Raw genomic sequence first — 22,474 nt, 5'->3', positions numbered from 1 at the left:
GCACAAGACTGTTGCCACTTGCCTGTGTTGTTGAGTTAAATAAATGGAGACCTCCGAAGATATATATCCGTTTCAGTCTTTGTTTTTGTATAAATGAATATTCTTAAGACGGAGAGAAATTAGACTTTTCAGTTGCCTCTCCGCTGTTAGGGTCTCAAACGTCGTCCAGTTCAGAACCGCGGACAGCGGTGCAGAGTGCAGACCATTATGTAAACAAACGCACATGGTATGCGATGAATTGATCCATTAAATAAGCAGAGAATTAAATGAGGGGAAGTAGCGGGTGTGATGGGACTGCGACGTTACTGGTTGTCCATGAAGATTTGTATTTTTAATTAACATCCACACTGCCGACATGTTTTGAGGTGAGTTGGCATGTGACAATGACGCCAACTCCGCTGAGAAATGGCTCACGTGTTTTGCGTCATCGATCGGTTTTTGCAATTGGCGACTATTAAAGCATTGTCGTAATTCTCCGATCTCATATTTTGAATATCGGCTGATTCCGATTGCTGGCCAATCGATCGCGGCATCCCTACAATATAAACATAACATATGCTCGATAGAACACAGCGAGAGAACGCCTTGGAACAAATTTAGGTTACACCAAAGACCTGTGAAAGAAGCGCTGGCGAGGTTTCTTCATTATTTCCTATGGAAAAGTTGCACTTTCAGCACTTCTGACCCAAAACGGGTACCTGACCTCATTTTAGCACCGTGAGTGCTGGACCTGTTCTCTCAACTTTGTCTGAAGTGACCGCTCATCAATGTCACTTCAGAGTTCTACCAACCAATGAGGATGAAGCAGGGGTGGGACCAAGAGCCGGCATCCTGCCGCTTTGTAGCTGACGTTAGCTAGGCTAACTTTATCACAGCAACAACACCCGGAGACGTCTTCTCAGCTCCCTGCTCTAGCGCTCACCTGGCGCTGCCAAAGCGCTCAGCACCTGCGCTTTAAGTGCAGTCCTGCCTCGCATTGCGGTGGACCGACCATCCATAGGAAATAATGCAGCTTTGAGCGGAAACCGCTCCGCGATGTGAACGCAGCCTGTTGCTGTACAAATCCTACAGGTGCTTTCTGTTTTTGTCGCTGAAGTTGAGAAGAGTGGTGGAAGGAAGGCAAAGAAAGAAATGAGTTTAAACTTTACCGTTCGAGCGTCTGCTCAGAAGGAATGGCAGATTTTAGATTTCAGGCATTCAATATAATGATTATGTAAATGCTGTATTTTGCACAAAGGATATATGAATTGACTGCCTTGCATTTGTTTTTTGGCAGGCACATAGTAGATCTCATTTTCATGTTCTCTTCTGATTTGAAAATAAAAAAAGCGTCCAAATAACATTGGTATCTTCAACTTTCATTCAAAAGGTCATTTTTAAGCCTGACAAAAATGACTCTCTTTATATATTGTGATATATATCGATATTGACTGATAATTTTTTTTAATATTGTGATAAAAGATTTTGCCATATCGCCCAGCCCTAGCTACAGACTCTCAGCACTGTCAGAGGAAGACTTTAATATGCTTTGTGCTTTTCAGGTTGTATTTGCTGATACTGACTAGCCATGAACTAGCCCTGTGTAAACTGTTTGTGTAACATTGTACATACACAAGTGAAATTGACTGGGTATGTATGTACTGCTTTAATAGTTTGTTTTAATGCATACATTATGTGCATTGAGTACAGTTTTGGTACCTGATGCCTTCAGTAAATAAAAGTTAAGTGATATTCTTTATTTCACTGTGCATATCTTTGATTTCTTTCTGTTTAGATGAAACTTGAATGATCTCTGTGAGGAAATTAGGAAATCGGAAATTGGTGTAGTGCCATGAAAATTACTTGAACTACTGGAATGTGTTGCAGTGTCATGGTAGGTTATCCTCCCTCAGATATGACCTGGGTGGCTGTCTGCTGGGGACATGGGCAGCTGGCAGCTCAGTTAAAGTGCCTTAAAGTCTATTAGAGAGGATAATCCTCTAGGGAGAGTTCTGCAGTGGACAGAAGGAGCAAGCAAAACAGTCTGTCAATTCACTTCCTCACTCTTGCTATCCAATTGTATCCTCTCTGTACTGCCCCCCCCCCCCCGCCCCCCTGCCACCAGTGCAGCCAAACTTTCTCCAACACATGGCAACCATCTGCTTTTCAGATTACTCCCCAAAAGGAAAGATGGCCTCCTAAACAAGCCAGTAGCCAAGTTTTCTTTTTTCCCTTGCCAAACGACATGTATGTGGACTTCATGTGGCGTGTAACTTGATACTTTTAACTGTGTCCCTAAGACGCCAGCCACGAATGGGACTGATGAGACTGAGCAAAGGAAAAAAAAAGAATGCATTTCTTGCCATTTAGGATACAGGTGTTAAAATAAAACACAAGTTATCAGGCATGTTTGGTGTATTTCCCTGTTGTTTGCTGAATTCCCTTTTTCTTTTGTACCTCTTGGTTGTTTTCTCTCCTTTGTTGCTTTGTCTACATTTTCTCTAGCCTCCCACCCTCCACCTTTACCGCCCCTGGCTCAATCTGTAGCTCAGCACTTCAAAGGGGGAGGTCTGTGGCGCTGAAGATAACACGCTGTACCCCCAAGTATTGCTAAGCTTTTCCAGAGCCCCTCTGCAGTCCCCCGGCTGACAGGTTTGGCCCCTACTCTGTCTAGTGGGAAACCCTGTTTCTTTTCTGTTTTCCTCCAGTGCTCCATTGGCTGTGAATTCCATTGTTCTCTCGAGTCACCAGGTTGAAATGTAAATATGGAGATTGCACTGTCACTACCCTGCAATTGTATGCAGTGACAGTACTTGAAGACACGGAAAGGAGTTAGTTGGTGTTATGTTATTAGGAGTACTGTGGACTATTGTCTATTCACTTCCCATGCAGTCTCTCTACACACAAAAGGAGACTTATCTTGGAGCCTGTCTTCTGTTGTTTCCATGAAAATTATCTCTTTCTGTTGTGTATTCTCAACCCCTGCACATGTGCACTGGGGTAGGAATAGACACCAATGAGCATGTAGGCTATGTCACAGTATTGGAAGATTTTGCTAGTTGTAAGTTAGTTTCATTGAATCAAGAGAGGGACAAACAAGTTGCTTTCAAGTGATGGCACCTGTTGGCTTTTCAGAGTTGCCATGGTAGCGGCCCCTGATTTCCTCTGGGATATAACAGCTCTGCTTGGGTGTTTTCTGCTCTCCAAGAAATGTTTTTCCTGCCTTTGGATTTCCTTGAGAGCTTCTGTTAATTATTATTATTGCTTTAGAAATGTCTCAAACTCACATGTCTTTATTGTAATAGGCAGCCAGATAGAATCATGCCAAACGTACCAACAAGCTTTACCGTAACAATAACACACAATTGCTTCTGAGAAATGACGCAAATCATCAAAAATATTCATGGCAAACCGGTCCCTGCAACCTCAAGTGAGAGCCCTACTATACACAGTGGAGTAGTTGTTTGTAATGATAGGAAAGGGACATTTTTGGGATAGTGAGGCTAAATTTTCAGCTTGACCAAGAGCATTGTGAGCCTTATATTATCCATAGCTCTTACTCCACTGAAGTACACTTAAAGCTTTGCTTCGGAAGACATTTGATCCATTTGCCTGATCTATGTCAGATAAGTATACTAACTCATCAGATACAAATAGAACATTTTCTATGCATACTAACCTATGCATGCAATGATACTATGCATCGTGTAGCAGTTGAACTGCTACACTATTTCCAACTCTGCTTTGAGTCAGATGTGCTGTGAATTTAACCTAGGAACACATTATGACTGCCCATGGAGGCAGCCCACTGTGCAGAGTCTTGCTTGAATCACAGTGCATAACCCTCCAATTTTTTGGAACACTTTTGCTACCAATGATATCTGCAGGGTGAATGTTGATGTGGTGCAAAATAAATACAGTAATCAGGTCATGCAGACATGGAGGTGCAGTTCACCAGTAGCACCCAGCTGATTGAGTTTGTATTCAACTGTTTAACATTTTTCTAAAGGAAAGAAGAAATGTACAGCCTACATCATTGCTATGTTAGGAGAACCTGAATCTCAGAATCTCATGTTAAATTCAAAGCGGTTTATTCCCTCTATGGAAACTTGCCTGGCAGCATGTTGAATCATGACATGACATGAGTCATATGCATTATACACCAAGTCACTATAGTAATACATAATGCAAATGCCAAACAGTGCTCAAGCAATGCTTAAAATGTACAAGTTGGCATTCATCAGATGAGAGAGTCAAATGTTTGTTGAGGAAGGCACAGAAAGGTTCTTTAGTCTATTATATTTAGCCTGGACCTTCCTCCACAAGGGAGAGCCTCAAATTCCTCAAGTAGTGTACAGCCTAATCACAGCAATTAAAAATAGATTGGGCCTAGAGCTGCCGCGGTATTGATTTTTTCCTTACCGCACAAATTAGCGAAGCCATTCAAACCGTTGCGGTAACTGCCATAAAAAAAATAATATAAACCTCAGAATAGTGTTACAGTTGTAGGTGCTCACCACTTGTTGCTGTCCCGGTTGTATTTAGTCACTCTGGCAAATGCCTCGGAGACTCCTAACTGACGTAGTGCCGAGCCGGTACCTCCCGACGTAGATGGGGTGCATTTCATTGCATCGTATAACGGGCGATGAGTGGTCCTAATGCGATGCTAGATTTGTTGTGTTTCCTCGCATGATGTTGATTTTCTTGCTGCAAATGCGGCACACTGCCTCATCCAAATTCTTTGGCTTTCCCTCTTCATCCGGCTCAAAGCCAGAATGTTCCCAAACAGGAGAAGTAAGGTTGGGTTTCGCTACAAGATCCATGTTTTTAGCCTAGCGAAACAGCCAACAGTTGCAAAGCACGTTCTGGGTGGCACATTCTCCGATCAGAACGTTAACTGCGCAACTGTGAGTGGAAACTTTCGAACACATGGCGTGAAGAAAATAGGCTACACAATTATAATAATTATTATTTTAAAAAATAATATTGCATTTATTTCAGATCACATAACTTTTACTAGCAAAAATTGGAACATACACAATAGGCCTAAAATAAATGGAAAAAAAAACCCCAGCGGTGAAGCGGTGATCAGCTTGACAGCTTGCGGTAGGCGTGAGGTGATTGCGTTACCGCGGTAATGCGGTAACCGCGGCAACTCTAATGAAAAACCTCATAGTCACAGATATCTCTTAGGCTTGCTATGTGCCAGTGATCTTGCTACTTTTATTGATATTTATAAACCCCCAGATTATTTCATGATATTTTAACTTTGCTATTTAACGTTCTGTTGAGGCAGCACATTGTGTGATAAAGCTGGCAATATGATTAGAATTCAATACTGTGAGTCACAATACAATTCAGTACTTCACACAGCGTTAATTATATACAGTGTGTATGACTGAAATTTGGAGTGAATTGATACAAACTATACAATGTATCTTTTTAGAGTTGTGATACATGATTGCGTACATTATTGATATGGATCATGAGACGAATTGAGGCAAAACTGATTTTAATATTTTCATTTTATTAGGCACATTAAATTTAAACAATGCGCACTTATGTGCTGTAAATATATACACTAAAAATTGCCAACTCTTTGTCTTTTGCTGAGACGTGAGTAGTTGAACTGTGCGAAAATACGCATACAGACACTAGTAAACAGGCTCAGTTCCATCAGATTTAACTGCAGGCTATTGACAGTTATCTGTGTGGGGTCTAGTCAGGTGCATGTGTAAATATTTTAATACTCAATACTTAATACTTTTATTGAGTTCATGTCACTCCTCTCTGTTTTTGAATCCAAAATGCCCCCAATCATCCGCCTTGAGATTTGCTGAAGCTGGCTGAGTTGTGCTTGCAATAATTGCTGACAGAATATTGTTTGGTGAAGTGGGGCCTCCACACTTGTCTAAATTGCAGTAAAATTATCGTTAGGATAATGGCTTCAGGTGCAGGGTTCTTTATAAAAGTGAAAAATGAAGTCTGTAGTATTGTTAATTAAAAATGAATGGAAAAAGTGCAATCACAATATACTGATGCATGGTTGAGTTTTTTATTTCCATTTTCTTAGTTTGTTGGCTTCCCAAAAAGTTATGTTGAGAAAAGATATTATTTCAGGATCTGCATTGTTGGTTGTTCAATGACACAAAAGCAGTTTTATTAATAGAGTAGAAGTACAGAACAGAACAGAACCTTCAATTGCCTTCAGTTTGCCTTCCATTGTTCTTGGCCTTAAGGTTTGACAGCCAGTGGCTTACTATCAGGACAGTAAGAAAAAACGCATTAAGACAGTATGTGTCTGTTCATCTTTGCATGTTTGGATAATGTGCAAATGCTCAATTCTAGCCAGCCCCAGTGTTTTGCAGCGGCTATTACATTCAGGCTACGTCTCAACTATCCATTATCACCTAAAATATGGGCATTAGCTCTGGAAAGCCAATTCAGTGCATTTCTTCGAGACAAGATGTGCTGAAGAGACCATGCCTCACCAGTGCCTTTCTAGCCATTGATTTGTCACTTGTCCTTTTGAGCTGTCCTTTTATATAAGCGGTTAGAGATTTTGCTTTTATGGAGACCCCTGACTTCTGGGCCCATTAGTGAACAAGCTTTGGCCCCCAGCAGTACCTCTGGGGCAGAGATCCGTCAGTGACCAGCATGGCAGACCACATGCCTTTGACAAGGTTTGGCCTTGCCTGGGAAAGTGTTGCATAGCTCCTCTTGAAGAATGTGTTATGTGAATGATCACTGGCACTGGCACAATAGTTCATCTGTCCGTAGCAGCTGAGAGCCCTTTTGAACAGTGAAACTAAGTTGCAGTGAACACATGCTATTTTTTTGCATATCAGTCATGGGTGAGGGTAAGTATAAACAGAGCAAGAAGTTTTATATTGCTATTTAAAGGACCAAATAGAACTATAGGAACAAAAGTTATTAACATTGCAAACCGACTATTTTTCCTCATCCTGTTTAAACATAAAGGGTAGGTTAGCTAGCTAATGCTGATGTTAGCTATTTTTTTGATGCTTTCTGCATGCCTCATTTTTCTTAATTTCCTCATTTGTGGCCTTGTACCTGATGGTTATTAACATTGTTAGGATACTTTTGAGAAAGGTATTGTAGGATTGAACCAGTGAAGTATGCATTATTCTGTATTTGAGTTGCCAAAGAAAGTTATTTTTTTCCTGAGCTTTCTTTCTTAATGAGATGGCATATGTTAATGTCCTAGCAGAGATTATTGCTGATGTGAGTACCAAGGAACTTGAAGTATATAAGTCTTATCTCATCTTTTGTTTTGACTCAGGATTGTTGTTGGCCTCACAAGCCAGATGAGTCTTTTAAGTTGATCACACTGCGAGACACACCTGGCTTCCCTGCATGTTAGGGGGCTAGCAATAAGGTGGGTCTGGCCACAAAGAGGATGTTCCAGTCACAGTTGTGGAGGCTGATCCAAGGGGGGCGATGTGAGACATGACACAGCAGAATTGTAAGCAACAATGGTGGCAATGGAGTATGGCAGCGTTGGCTGTGTTGATGAAACCATATCTTCTGTTATTTCAGTATTTGAGGCCGTAAATGCATTTAAAGAAGAACAAATAGCTACGCTGAAGGCATACCTTTTTGTTGGAGTAGAAGATGTTTTCGCTCTTCTTCCTACCGGATTCGGCTAGTTCCGTTTTAGACAATTACTAGAAATGGAGCATTTTCAGCCCTAAAGACTCAATTGCAATGCAGATTCAACCTTACACAATGTTTATTGTGTAATTGTGTATTGTGTATTTTATGAATAGAAATAATAGTGTGATAATAATGATGTGATAATGTGATACTTTATTGAAATTCTCCTTTTACTTTACCTCCTCCACAGAGAGGTCAAAGCACAGGGTCAGCTATGGGGAAGTGCCCCTGGATTTGGTAGGAATTTGGTGTCTTGCCCCAGGAAACTTCCTGGCTGTAAACTACCGGTAAACTACCTGGCTGAGTAGGTGGTGGTGTTGTTGTGGTTAAATGTGACTTCTTTTCTGGTTCATTCTCTTTTTCTTCCCCGTTGTGGTTGGCTGTTGCCACGATTGCTCTCATAGATCAGTCTAGACATTTCTGTTGGATCTCTGCTCTAATTAGCTAGCTTAATCATCTCTATTGTGAAAGTGTTTTTTAGGGGTCAATTACAGGTAACTGTCACTCAAGGGGACAGGGGTGGGGGCTTTGCCAAAGACCTGTAGAACGAGTGAAGTTCTATCAACGTTGTTGCAATTCTTACTGATGGCTGATAAAGGTTGTTAAATGCCATAGATTACTTAGTAGCCCTTTAATACCCCAGACATTTAGAGATGCGGGGGTGCCATGATTTGCTTGAGCATGATGTCGAGCCATAACGTAATCTATCTGCATATTGCCATGCATTGTCACCTTATCCTCAGCATTTATCACATTCAGGGGCGCATAGTTTAACCCATATACACCATCACACACAGACATTTCAATAACTAAACCATTTACTTGAAGAGACAATTTTTCAGCACAAGGCTGCAAAATGTGTTGTTCCCTATAATGCAATAGTCATCAATACTTAATTTATAGCTTTAAGTGAACATCCATGTATAAATGAGTATAATAGTAGTTTCAGCATTTTTCCCAGCCATTTGTGTGTAGTGCACTGCTGCAGTGCACTGACATACACAGCTATTACCATTGGTTATTATTACAGTACTCCACTGCCAATTGTAGTTACTGCTATCCAAAATAATGTTTTCCCCAAAATAAACAGACCAGTGAACAAATTTGACCTCTAGGCTGAAGATAGATCAATTTAATTATTTAATGCTTATTTAACTGTTGGCAGATATCAGTATGTGTCGATATCGAAGTAATCTCTCACGATTATTGTGATACTACCTTTTTGTCCATATTGCCCAGCCCATACTGTGACATTGGCATGCCTTGGAATCCATAGTTGCCATTGGCATTCAGGACATTTCAACTCCCGTTATATAGGCTATACTGTATAATTGTAGAGAACTTGTAGAGAAATTGCTTCTTAAAGTTATGATGCAGAGCACAGACAAAATATCTGCATCATGTAGTCTGAGCATGTGCATTTCAGGCGTGACAGGCGGACTATGTTTTTAAAATGACAGTGAGCAGGCATCTGCAGTGGGATCTTTATCAAACTGGTCAGAACAAGTAACAAAATGTTGCAGTTTATGGTGATATTTAAGGCAGAGGGAATACATTCTTAATGCTATTTCATTCATTCTGGGGGTTTCTGTGTGTACATGTGTTACTCGCAGCTTAAATTCTGTTGACACAATTTTGGATTTCAGCCACTGAGATTGTTCCTGATGCCTGTGGAAATGTAATTTGCTTCTTCGCTCTGCCTCAAGAATGACGTTGGAGGGGCTGATGAATAAGTGTTGATACGTTTCAGACTTCTGAGGACCTACAGCACCTATCAGAGGTCTAAAAAGAGGGTGAGCTGTGAGACCATTACATATGAAGTGCAGGATCTGAAGTATGCTAGGACTAGGGATTCAAATGCCTCCAAGGCCACTGATGTCAAGGCCACAGACCTCTAGTCATTGAGATGATCTGTTCTGATTGTTTCAGGGATAGGGGGCGCTAGTGAAGACCTAAAACCAGTTTGTGGCCTTTTGCTGACAGAGTTAGATGTCATAAATATTGGTGAATACTGGGACCAATTGGTCTGTGCAGGAGTCATTTGTAGGGCTGGGTACCGAACTTCGATACTTTTATGGCACCGACCGAATTACGTCGGTACTACCGAGTACCGATTCACGTAAAATCAATCGGTGCCAAATTTCGGTACCTGAGCGCGCATCTGGGTGAGAGAGTAGAGAGAAAGAGAGAGAGCGAGACGCTGAGAGCGAGATTACGTCACCCCTGCAGCTTGTTGCTTGTTGTCAGGGCGATGGCGAGCCGAAAGCGGCCCCAAGTGTGGTTACACTTTCAAAACTTGACGCAGACAACGCTCGCTGCAATGTTTGTGATGAGAAACGCAAAGCTGGCCATGGGAACACGTCTGACCTGAGGAAACGCCTGGTCAAACACCAAATATTTCTAAAAGCTGAAGAGTGTATCCTACCGTATTTGATAGCCTAGTCTAGCCAAGTCCCCCGCAGCAGCTGCAGCTAACGTTAGCAGCACGCCTGCAGCCAGCGCCGAAGAAGTTGAACCCTCCACGGACGCCGAAACTTTAAGTGAGGCATCGACAACTTCATCGACATGTTCAGGTAATTAATTAGCTAGTTGGATAAGTTGTTGTTGGAGATAACTGGGCTTTTTTCATTGTCTTGGCTGACGTTAGCTTAGCGTTTTTACTAGCGTTGTCACTATCATCAGCTCATGAGTCGTGTTGTTTACACTCTTGCGCTCATTGACAGGTCACCCTGTCCCACTCTCAACCCGCCCTCGTGCCCTCACAGTGAGAGCCACAGAGCTTACACCCTTCACCCTGGTGCAGAAGACGTCGTTACCCCGCCAGAGAGTCAGTGAATGCTACAGGGCAGTGACCACGTTCATTGTTAAAGGGAGAGGGATTTTATTTTTAGGGTTTTATTTTGTGTGGTGTGTAAAATTTTCTAAATAAATAACAATGTTGAAATTGAGAAATTTGGACTTATTTTTTACAGCTGAAATTACATTTTTATTATTACAGAGAGAGTAAAGTACCGAAAAAAGTATCGTTCAGGAACCGGTATCGAAGTCAAGGTATCGGTACTGGTATCGAATGTTTCAACGATACCCAGCCCTAGTCATTTGTGTGCAGGAGGCCTTCTGCTTTTCTTTTAATTTGCAAAATAACTTTGAATGGTGGGAGTAGATTGGATGGGGGAGATGACAGAATTAGAGAGGCGTTTTCAGATCACACAGAGAAAATGTTTGGTGTGTGTTGGATTTGGATCTGCATCTGACATAATTTGCCTAAAGGAAAATTCCACCCTTGGATACTCTTACGCTGTTGGATATCATCATTTTGTGATGTTGAGTGCATTACATGAGTTTTTTTTGTGATTAAGTGCTGTAATTTACCTTCTTGTTGTACCCACTTTCCCTCAACCTGCTGTGTCTACTTCTACCTCGATTAGTTTCCTGTTTCTCAGAATGCCTTTTGACAACCCACAGAAAAAGGGCGTCAACTTGTTGCAGTCAGATGTGGGTTGTACATGCAGTGTATTGGATTTGTTGTAAAGCAAAAAAGTACTACAGTGTATTTTCTTCAACTTGGACAAACCTCCAAAACCGTGCGTTGGGTCTGATTTATGAGGAATAAGACAACAAAGACGGGATTGCTTATATTATAGTGCATGTGTGTAATTGTGCCCCCATTTGAATGAGTGAATATGAAAGCACTATAGAGCATATTGCAGGAAAAAGGAGTAAATGACATATAAACAAGAGGGGCTCAAAGAGCCAACAATCAGGGAAGGAAATGAAGAGAAAAGTATGGCTGCTATAGTGTGAGTTGAGCTAGATTTCCAGTTATTCTGTATAAATGGGTCTTGAATCTGGACCTAAATACTGACAGTGTCCCTGACATTGATTGGCAGGAACCTTGTCCCACATGAGCAAATAATGAGTGAATACATGCCCATGCTCCTTCCTTTTCAATAGACATTGGATGGCCAAATTGTTCAAATCATTTGAGATTTATACAGAAGGTGACAAAAGATAAATTGGTTGAACAGTCATGGAAGAAAAGTGTTAGATAGGTGGAAGGGCAGCCCTCTTCTCAGGGTGGGAAAATGAATCACAAATTGTGAAACCATTAGACTTTAGTGTATCTGTGAGGAGAGGGAAGATGCGAGGTAATGGTAGGATTGTAGAAATGCCTGAAGAGTAATCTGGCTTAATGAAGACAAATACCTTTTTCAGCTGCATAGCCCCATCTGGCTGCTGGTGTACTCTGGGAGAAGGGTAATGAAGAGGGACAGGTGGAGAGCTAAAGTCAGGCCAGCAGAACTGGCACGAAAGGGTAGGTTCAGGATTTTTAGAGGCACCTTGTCTTGATCGTTTTATACCCCATTAACTGCACTAGCATTGCTCACAAATGCTGAAAGGAGGCTGGTGCCAAGGTAACAAATACAAAATCGCCCATTAAAACTCAGTAGATCAATAAGGTATGCTTCAAAACATCCTGAACCTCCCCTTAACTCAAGCCGACATAGTTGGTTTTTACTGGCATTTATTATGGTAAGTGGAAACTGCTGTTGTGCCATCAATTAAAATTCATAACTGAATTATAAGAATATGTTTTACTTGTTTACTTGAGAAGCCAACTACTTTTTAAGCCTACTCATATTCTCTTATTTAGTGTAGAAAATACCTCAGCACTGTGAACTGGCCGCTGCTTTCATCTTCATGTGCGGTGCTGGTAATTATGGATTTTTTACTGTGTGTTTATCACAGCCATATTCCAGCCAATCACTGTATAGGTGTTCAGTACTGGCCTCAAATACACTCGTACGCACACTTCCAGACCTTTACAGTAACTATGGCTTTTCTACTGTTTCCTCTTTGAACCTTGTTTTATTTCACACCTATTTTTCTTATGAAGTTATGCTGCTCTATTTCTAGTAAAATTTGTTTTTTCCACTGAAAACAGTGTGTCCATTAGGGATGTGAATCTCGCCTATGAGACCGAATCGATATGAATCTTGATACGTAATTGGTGATTCAATAAAGAAAAGTTATTTTAGCAGGTCAACAGTTCAATAAGATGGCATTCATTTTTTATTTGATCTGATTTGATATGATTTGATTCAGTGCATGAAAAGCAGTGCAGAGTTTTGTTGTTATGGTGTCCTTATTTTGACTGATGTTGTGATCAACAAGAAATCGTAATGATCATTACCCAGCTATGAAGTAGAGCTTTCAATGTCAGCATGATAATGTCATTAGCATTATGGATAGTTGCTTTATACAGGTACCTGTATAAAGCAACTGAAATTTCTAACCAGTTTACTGTGACACATAGCATACCTTTTTTTTTAACATTTCCATTGAGCGTATATTGGATATGGACCACACAAATTAAGTTCTCAATCTCGCATACATTTTACATTCTTTCAGCAAAAAGGAAAAAATGACCAAATGCTAGAAATATGGAAATCTTCCGTTCCACCCCACAATAAAATTAAACTAAGGATAGGGTCCTTACAGTCTTTATAAAGCATCCAGATAGTACCAATGTGGAAGTGACAGTGTTTCTTTAAATTTAACAGAATAAAATGCGATGGCCGGACACATGACTTTATTTGTGGTTGACGTTGCTATGTTTGGCTTTCTGTAAAACAAAAAAGCTGAGAATAATTATCATGAGCAATAAGAGTCAGAAATCAATCAACAGAAATCTTCACCATGACAACTTCAATCAAGGTTGAATGCACGAACACTTCCAAGTTGTTGCATTGAGCCATTAAAGTCATTAAGTCGACTGTTCCCACATCAGGTGAACACATTCACAAGAGGAGGGCTAGTCATAGTAGAGTGTGAGAGGGAGAAAGAAAGATGCAAAACTAATAGTGTTTCTTGCATCTTTCTCTAATAATAAACACTAATTTAAAACACTGTCTCAAATGTATAATCTCAGACTCTTACATTGATCCCACCTCCACTTCTCATTATTCATTTCTCTTTTGCCTTGTAACTGGGGAACTGGCTGCCCATCCCATTCATTATCAGTCAAACTTCCTCTGCATGAGTGAAATGTGAGCTAATGTACTGTTGGGGGAATGGTCTTTTTATTGCTGGCCGCCACAGCTGGAAATTGTGTCATGATTGTGATGGTCAAGTCTCAGTTGCTTGGTGTGAAAAGCTCCTGAACTTGGAGGAAGAGGCTGTTGAGAAGGTGGGGTTGGAGAGGAAATGAGGCTGCATTCCAGTAGTGATTGATGAAGTGTCTTTCCTTTTCTTTCTGTCTGAGCTGCTTGCTAGTTTGCAGCTGGTCCAGACTACAAGCTGAAAGGCTGTTCTCCTTGGGTCATCGGTAGCTGTATGATCAATCTTGATACTTTGTGGTTGGTTCTATAACGGTTATTTCAGTGTAGGGACCATATAGAGGATCATTGCACACATTTTGCAAATATGAAAATTCATCTAAGACAGTTGAGTTGTAATTTGTTCAAGTCCCCCTTTCCTTGTTGCTTTTCACTAATGTGATCCCCATCTTGGCCTACATAGTTTTATCTACAGAATGACGCTTACATAACTTTTACCCCCTTGGCATCCCCAGGTTCCAGACTGTGGTTTTCAGTCACCAAGGAAATATCCTGAGTTGAGCTCTCCCATGGACCACAGAGCTTGGAATTAGTAAGATGCTGACAAACTACTGAATGAGTCACCTCTTAAGCCTGTGTCTCATGTGACCAGACAAGGCCTCTTTTATTATTAATATGTGAGAGACTCTTGCCTTCCCTCGGCTTTGGGCAGCACTGCTATGTGAGAACATGTCTACCAGAGTAATGCTAGGCCTCGAAGTTCACACCCTCAACGGGAACTGAAGACATGCTTGTAACACCTCTCATGGCCAACTCCAAGGTGGGAAATAAACGTTTTCATCCACAAGCCACTGTGTCTGGTTGATTCCTAAATTCTACCTGGCACGTGGACTAGAGAATGGACTTGGACTAGCTGTGGTCAGGGAGACGGGAATGAACATCTGTCATTGTCTATCATATGAGAGGTGGACAACATTGACCAGCCAATATCCGATTTTTAATGAAAGGTCAATATCTGCCTGATGTATCGGCAAACCAATATATTGGTTGAACCCAAGTCAGGAGCATAGGGATACCTGAGACCTATATTAGCTGTCTTTGGATTCTTCAATCATTATGAGTATGGTCAAACTAAACACTGTAATCAAGACTACTATGACTAAAGGTCCTTTCGTCATTGTGGTGCTATTGACAAGAGTCTCAAACTAGCGCCAGTAACTAGCCTACCTCACATTACCTTCTCTCAGAGGTTTGTTTTCCAGAGGCCTTGTATTAAGTGCAGTATAATCAGTATTCCTCCTCTAAAGTAATGCAGATATCAAGACAGATTGAGAAATTGATACAACTTGTATTGTTCTGCATTGTTGTGTTGCACATTCAAAGAGGAAGAGTTCTGGATACATACAGTGGTATTGTTCATTGAAGACTATTGCATAACTTAATGCTTATCCCTCCACGTTTTTGCAGACCTTCTCAAAATGAGCCACAGTCAGGCAACATTGCTTTTGCATTCCTCCGCTCATTTTATTTGGCACATCCAGACACAGCTGACCCAGACTGAAGTGGCACGCATCCATTACCTCTGCTCTTGCCTCACACAACAGCCTCTGTGAAACTTTCAGGACTGTTCCTAGAAAGCTCTTGGTTATACCCCTGATACAGGAGTCAAAAGGTTGGCTTAGTTTGTTTTTGGGTGCATGGTTGCAGTTTGTACAGGGAGAGAGGGGGAAGAAAGGACCAATTCTTTCTGGGAATACGGACCGTTCCATGCAATGCTCTGTCTTCTAGTGCAGATTACCAGCCCATTGTATCCATAATGAGAGTTTTTCGGAGAGAAAGCTCACCAGTACAACCCTAGTTTGGGATGACAGCCTTTCCCATTGATTCAATTTAGGGCTTATAAGTGCATCAGCATGAAAATGTGTTGCCACACTGAATCAAAGTGTCTTTGAATTGTCTCAGACTTTTTCATCTTGGAAGCAGCAGATGGCAGTAGCCTCTGCTTGCGACCAGCCCTAGAGGTCAGTTAGGCGAGTTTGAGGTTCCCCAATCCAATTGCTGTAGCCTTTGATTTGGACCTTCTTATGTGTTTTTGCCTCCAGCTCTGCTCTTCACTGAACAATGCCGAGGGACAATTTTGGTGTATGTTGTTTTTACAACAAAAAAAAAGAAGACATCACCAGGTGCAAATATATTGATAGACATTGAGCAATACCCAGAAGAAAGGAAAACTCATCACATGTAGCCTACTGTATGTGTATGTATGTATGACACTGTGTCTTCTTTTTGAAGACTCAAGTGTTGAACTAGGCTAACTGTTCTCTGTGGGTCTATACTCCAGCAGTTTACTATTCATCAGGGTTTTCTGACATCACACCTCCTTAGTGTTCATTGTAATGCTGCCTACTCACTGAACCAACAACGGAAAGGAGTCACCCTGGTGCACTCTGTCTTCTCTGATATAAATATTAATGTCTGCTGAGAAGCTGACTCTTAACAGATGCACCACGTTATTGCTATTCTGAGATTTTTTGCAGCAGGCCTGTCTTTTACACACAACTTAGGCTATATCATCAAACTTAGTCAAACTTACATGTCATTTTATTTGTGTGTCATACACTCTAGGTGCCTAGACCACATGAGTGTACAAGACACAGCCATACATAATGTTGCAGTTGGGTATACATATTCAGAACAAAACTGAAGTATTGTGCTGTCATTTTTTACATGTTGTGAGTGTCTTATCAAATTATTAAATATGTTGTGTTTCAACTTCTATGTTGACTAATGATGTATGTTACTCTTGTGCTTCTTATTTAGAAAATAATGGTATATAAAACATAATTATGTTCCAAATACTGGTAAAGGCCAAAGGCATGGAAATCTGTGAATAAGACAAGATTTGTTCATTGTGTTGTCCTTCAGGTGAAGATTATTTGACCAAGCACTCTCTAAATACACACAAACAAGAGTCTGATAATTTTGCTGCTGTGTAGCAAAGATGTTCTTTCTCTGGCCGTCTGGAACCTCTCACCATATCTGGAAACATCCCCCAGCTGCTTTGTGCTACCCTATTACATAATGAACGTAGAGCCTCTTTGCGACTTCTGTCCTCTACTTCATTGCAAATAAAGTCCATATGCTTCAGAATCATAAATTATGAGGGTTTCCATCTCTCGACCATCCTTCTGTCTCACGGTTATCAAATGTCCAACAGCTGGATAGCTTGTCTCGGCATCTATTCATTTCCCAGGACTCGGTGTCCAGATCCAGTTCTGTTGTTTACATCAACTTTGAAAAACCCATTCTCTCGACACAAGCCAGCTTCTTGGTGCTGCTGGGATATCTAGTGGGCCTAATTATTTTTGTAGGCAGCTGCTCAAAACCAACAGGGGTTGAGCTCTGTTTCCCATATTAAAGCACCTTTTTTATATGTGTTTCGACCTGTTGTCAGGCAAGTGATACTCTAAGGTGGAGGAACAAGCCAATCAGAATTGAATGATTTGTGCAGTGTTCCTTTTAAGCTTGAGCGTTTAAACACTTGAACATATGGATTGGGTTAGAAGGATCATAGGGGCTCTGAGAGGACCCCAGAGGGGTTTTTGGCTCCTCGTTTCTAGTACTTACGTGCCATGTCCTTGTCTTGGCACGCAACAGGGGTGCTGGTAGCTCTACTAGTATAGTTGTTCACGCCTGTTTAGAAACAAATCTTTCACCCAGGAATGACAGGAGTTTCTTATTTTATGTTACAAGGATGCAGCATCATGTAAATGCTGTGGATTGTGCACTAGAGTGCCAGCAGCTGCCCCCTTGCTCACTCCGTCAGATGAGACAGAGGAAGAAATCACACAGCTGGGGTAGTGACTCACTGTTACATGCTGATGCAGGTATTGTGTCTGTTGCCAGGTTATTGAATTGTCTTGCTTTTTATCTACAATAATATGAGCTGGCTTCTGGAAAGACCACACCCACAGTTGATTTGTATGGTATAACCTGATGAGAGGGTGCGGAAGCTGTGCCCCTTCAAAGTAAATCTGTGTCACCTTGAGCACTGGACTGCACCCTGACTGCCACCTCCATGCATGTCACTGTTTCCTCTGTGTTCATCATGTGTTTGAGTTTCACTGTGTCTGCTTGACTGAGTCTTGGTCCTACACCTACAGTATGTGTGTACTTTATGATATACTAACATGAGTTTAGTCTAGCTTGTGTAATTCCTTTGGCAGGTCTGTGGGAGAGTTGGTGTGGTCTGTCTGGTTTTAGAGGATAAACTGTGAGATACTAGCATTGCAATCTCAACACTCTCGTCTCCCTGCTTTTTCCTCTCCTATTCCAGACTGCCCCATGGCATGTTAACTGTTTGATGACCTCCTGAGATTGCTCAATGCATGTACTGACAGCTCCTTCTCCTTCTCCCCCTGTTTTTTCCACAGGAAGAATCAGCCCTTACAGTAGGGCCTGGAGTGGAGAATACCCAGTGTGGCCTGAACAGAGAGACACAGAGAGAATCGTAAGTAAACACTCCACTTACTTGCACTCCTCAGGGGTCAGGGAGGGTTTGTGTCTGTATGGCTTGTGTTCAGTGCAATGCTTGCTGCATATCTTTACACACAGGAGTAGTGAGATTTGTGGTTGGGTGGATGGGAGAGAGTGAACATGTATTGTTTGTGGATGACAAAAGGAGCAATTTTAATTGCTTAAGTTCCCCTCCTTTGTGTATCACAGGGTAGTCTGGATCTTTGTTTGCACGTGGGGACCAAAATATGCAGTTGGTGGCTTCAGAAAGCCAGACAGATGTTTAACAGTCAGCTTACTGGGCTGTGTTCTTAGTCCTTCTTTGACACAATTATACAGTCTTCAAATGGTGTGCTACATATCCCTTCCTGCCCTGTGTCCATTCTGTGCTAACCACTTCACCCTGCTCGAAACGATGTCTTCACCCATGAAAAAGTGTTGGCCCTGCTGACTTAGATACTTTATACTTGCTTAACTTACCTCTTTTGTTACTGACAGGGCAACATGTTAATACAACTATTTATCTTAATCCCTTATCTAAGAGCAGAGTTTACAAAGTGCTTCACAGGAAGGCATAAAAACTATAGTAAAATATAAAATGAGTTAAAAATAGGAAGCACATTCAAGAGAAAATAGGTTATAAAAGAAGATCTAGGAGTATGCTGCTCCCGTGTGGCATGCAGGCCTCACCATCTCCCAGTCCACTGCTACTGAAAAGCTTCAGAGAAGAGCTTGTCGGATCATAATGGGTCCCGACTATAGCTCCTACAGTGAAACCTGTGAGCACCTTGACCTCCCATTTCCTCACAAATGCCAATCTCTTACCAAATATTTCACCAGCTCTGTCCGCAAATCTAACTTGTATCGACACTTGCTCCCAGTCGAACAAGTAGCAATAAGCTGCCTACTAATAGACCTGGTCTATTGTAGAACTGCTTTATTTTATCTAAAGTAAATTTGAATGTTACTGTATTTATTGTACTCACAATTCAGCTTTCTGCTGCTACGTGTACAAGGTGAGCTGACATCTAGCTTTGTAAATTATAATAAACCAATACTACTACATAAAAGCAAGTCTATAAAGTGTGTTTTAGGAAGTGAATTAAAACATGATACTGAATTAGCTAGCCTTAGTTCCTCAAGGAGGGCGTACCACAGTCTTGTTTTTCCATTTCCTAAGTCAACAGTGGTGGTGTGTGCAGAACCCCAAGAATGTGGACCAGTTTCTTTGGTTGCCTACATTTTCTGATGATGATTCTTCTGTTCCAAGTTTTTAAGTAATGCACAATGCACATCCATATGCCACTGTAGATTAAGTGCACTTTTTTTGAGCCACTTACTTTATGGGGCACAGCTGAAACCATGCTTTACATTTGGGGCTACTAACAGCTACATTATGCATCAAAGGTATCTAATAAGTCCAGGCACTGACAGTATTCATATATTTTAGCAGTAAATTTATGCAGGCCCTCTGTGACTTAGCAGCATCATATAACCATAAAGAATGTGTTGGTCTCAGCTCATCTGAACTTTATTGTTCTTTACTCTCTATCCTTCGTGCATGATGTGCTGCTGAACATTTTGTTCTTGTTTTTAAATGAGAAGAAGTGAAAACTGACCTGGCCAAAAAGTAATATTGCAACAAAAACCTTGGCCGGGTGCAGTGTGTCACGTTTGAAGCAGCGTTTATTGTACATTAACTCCCTCTTTCATGATGTGCAAGCCATGTGTCACCTGTTGGAATGAAAATGAGTGCCAAGGAGAGCAAGAAGGGCGAGGAAAAAAAAATGTCCTGGAGGATGTATGTAAGGACCCACCCTCTGCTTCTTTGTCAGCATCTCAGACAGGATGTGGACTTTCACACTTCCACATGAGGCACAATGGGAGGTGTTTAAGTTGTTATGAAGAAACAGGAGGTTTATTAACTCTGAGGCATCTTGACTGGTGCTCATTTGTTGTGGTGTGTGTCGAAGCAGGGTGTGAAAAAGGGAGTGAGTAGCTGGGAGATGAAGAGTGCATCTCTAATGAGGACTGTGAGGATTGTAATGAGGTTTGTTTGTATTCCAGCTTTGGCCTTGTAGTATGGACATTTGTAAGGATAATTTTATAGGTTTTCCTTTTGGAGGGTGAGCATTAGAGTGTGGAGGCAAAGTGATCACACTTAAGTCTGTCAGATATTAGTGCTGGGCAATTCAAGTGTTTTTGGTGATTCATTAAATTCAAACCAGTACCTCAAAATGAATCGAACTTTCACGTTTTTTCGTGTTTTTGAATTTTTCCTTAGATTGAGCGATTGGTCTTCACGACGACAAGCAGCAGCATCTCAGCGTTCGATGCCACTGCCATGTTGAGTTTGAATATTCAGTATACAGGTTGCGAGTATAGGCGAGTATAGGTCTAGCTAAGTGTTATTAGAAGTGCAGCAAGCCCCGAGGAGAGAACATAATTCGCCACACCACTCGGAACTACACAACCGCTCAATACAAGAACATAGAAAAGTTTGTCACACTAACGGAAACAGTATTGTTTATTTATTCAGTGGAAAACATTTCCATTAATGTTATCGTCCCTACAAAGAAGCATTCCTCCTTTTGCTGTAAATTACTGCAGGCACAGTGTGATTTGTAGGCTGTCTGAGATGAGCAGCATCTCCTGTTTGTCGAGTTTGATTATTCAGTGTACAGGTTATGTATACTGAAAACCTGAATGAACAACTCGTTCAACAGTGCACTGCTTCCTCAAAGAGCGGGTTTGAAAGATTAGCCTACACAGAATTAAGCTTGCAGTGCTTACATGGCGATCATCGACAGTGGTTCTGTGGCCCACAATGGCTTTGATGGGATACTATTGCAGACTGTATGTTTTGAGATTGAGAATGATTTGTTAGTTAGTAAACAGTGTTTCCCACAGAATTTGAATGTATTTGTGGTGGTAGGTGGGTTTGCAACCTGTATATATATCTAAAGTACTTTGTGTCAAACATAACATGACTTAAAAATTATATAAAAATATAAACAGTGTTACACTGTTCTGTTTGTTGCTTGCTTTTGTCTACAAGGTGAAGAATAGAAATGAGACCCCTTCTACAGAGAAATCTGCTTTTCTGCCCCTCTGCCCTGCTACATCTCTCTGTGCTGTCAGTCTCACCTGTGTCTTTACATCGTTAAATTACAGCCGTTGACATTATTATCTACTCTGTTACTGCTCAGCAGCTCCTCTGGGCCAGACTGTCCCTGCTCCTCCTCAGGACCAGTCCTTTTCCTTCTTTGAAAATATTTTTCAGCAAACATTCAGAGTCAAAGAACATTCAGAGTTAAAAAGTTAATATTAACGTTATCAGTCCACTCAGTGGATACTGACTAGCAGCTAGGCTATACAGCGTGCTAATCTCAGAAACTCAGCTGTATTCTGAGTAACGTTAACTGTTAGTTCTTTTTTCGGGAATTCAGTCGGCTGTCTTCTTGGCATGGAAAAAAAATATCCCTCACGCGTGTGCAGTGGGAGGCGAACAGACGGGTCCGGTGAGAGAGCGAGTGAGCGAGAAAGAGAGAGAGACCGAGCGACAGAGAGAGAGGGGGAGCAACAGAGACAGCAAGCGAGAGACAGATCGCGTGGAGCAATTAGGGGCTGAGCGAATCAATGCGCTACACGCAGTTCTACGATTTTAAATAGTGAAAAAAAAGAACATTTGTGGCAGTCAGTGCTGATATTGTGGCGGCCCGCCACAAAGTTTTCTATGTGTGGGAAACCCTGGAGGGGTAGAGCGAGGGGAGATTGTCCACTAGTTAATCGATTGTGGATGCCGTCTTTCTCTCGGACGGACAAAAAAATAAAAATAAAAAATGCTAAAATGGGTTGCCAAATATACTTTGGCGGCCGTTAATATACCTGGGTGCGAGTAAAGTCTATGTGTGGGAAACACTGGTAAAATAATTGGTCTGATCTTTTTCACCCAACACTATCAGATATGTCCAACTATTGAGGGGAAATGCATGCTTTTCATAAAATATGTAGACTAATCACTATCCTATCTTTCAGGTACAGTAACCCACATTTTCATATGGTCAGACATTGTGTACCTTGCTGTTGATGCATTTGTGGTTGTCAAAAATGGCCTCTGGGACATAAGGCATACAGTTAATTCCTAAGAATGTGTTTACTGTGAATTCAGTGTGTGCTGTAAGGGGAATCTTCCTCCTCAAAGCCAAGAGTGTGGTGCAAGTCTTAAATTATTCATCCTAGGC

General features: G+C 41.3%; 1 protein-coding gene across 1 annotated transcript in view; it reads left to right on the top strand.

Moving 5' to 3' along the window:
• Positions 1 to 22,474, top strand: part of fbxw7 (F-box and WD repeat domain containing 7) — a 141,145-nt gene that overhangs the window by 13,130 nt on the left and 105,541 nt on the right. Inside the window, exon 2 of the mRNA XM_071519708.1 lies at positions 18,149 to 18,225. The gene's annotated coding sequence lies outside the window, so the exon portion shown is untranslated. The remainder of the gene's footprint in view (positions 1 to 18,148; positions 18,226 to 22,474) is intronic.

This window comes from Centroberyx affinis, unplaced genomic scaffold (assembly GCF_046629955.1).
Source record: "Centroberyx affinis isolate AG114_WGS23_722 - 3 ecotype Tasmania unplaced genomic scaffold, CSIRO-AGI_Caff_v1 ptg000723l_1, whole genome shotgun sequence".
Taxonomy (NCBI): Eukaryota; Metazoa; Chordata; class Actinopteri; order Beryciformes; family Berycidae; genus Centroberyx; species Centroberyx affinis.
This window is presented reverse-complemented; position numbering and strand designations above follow the sequence as displayed.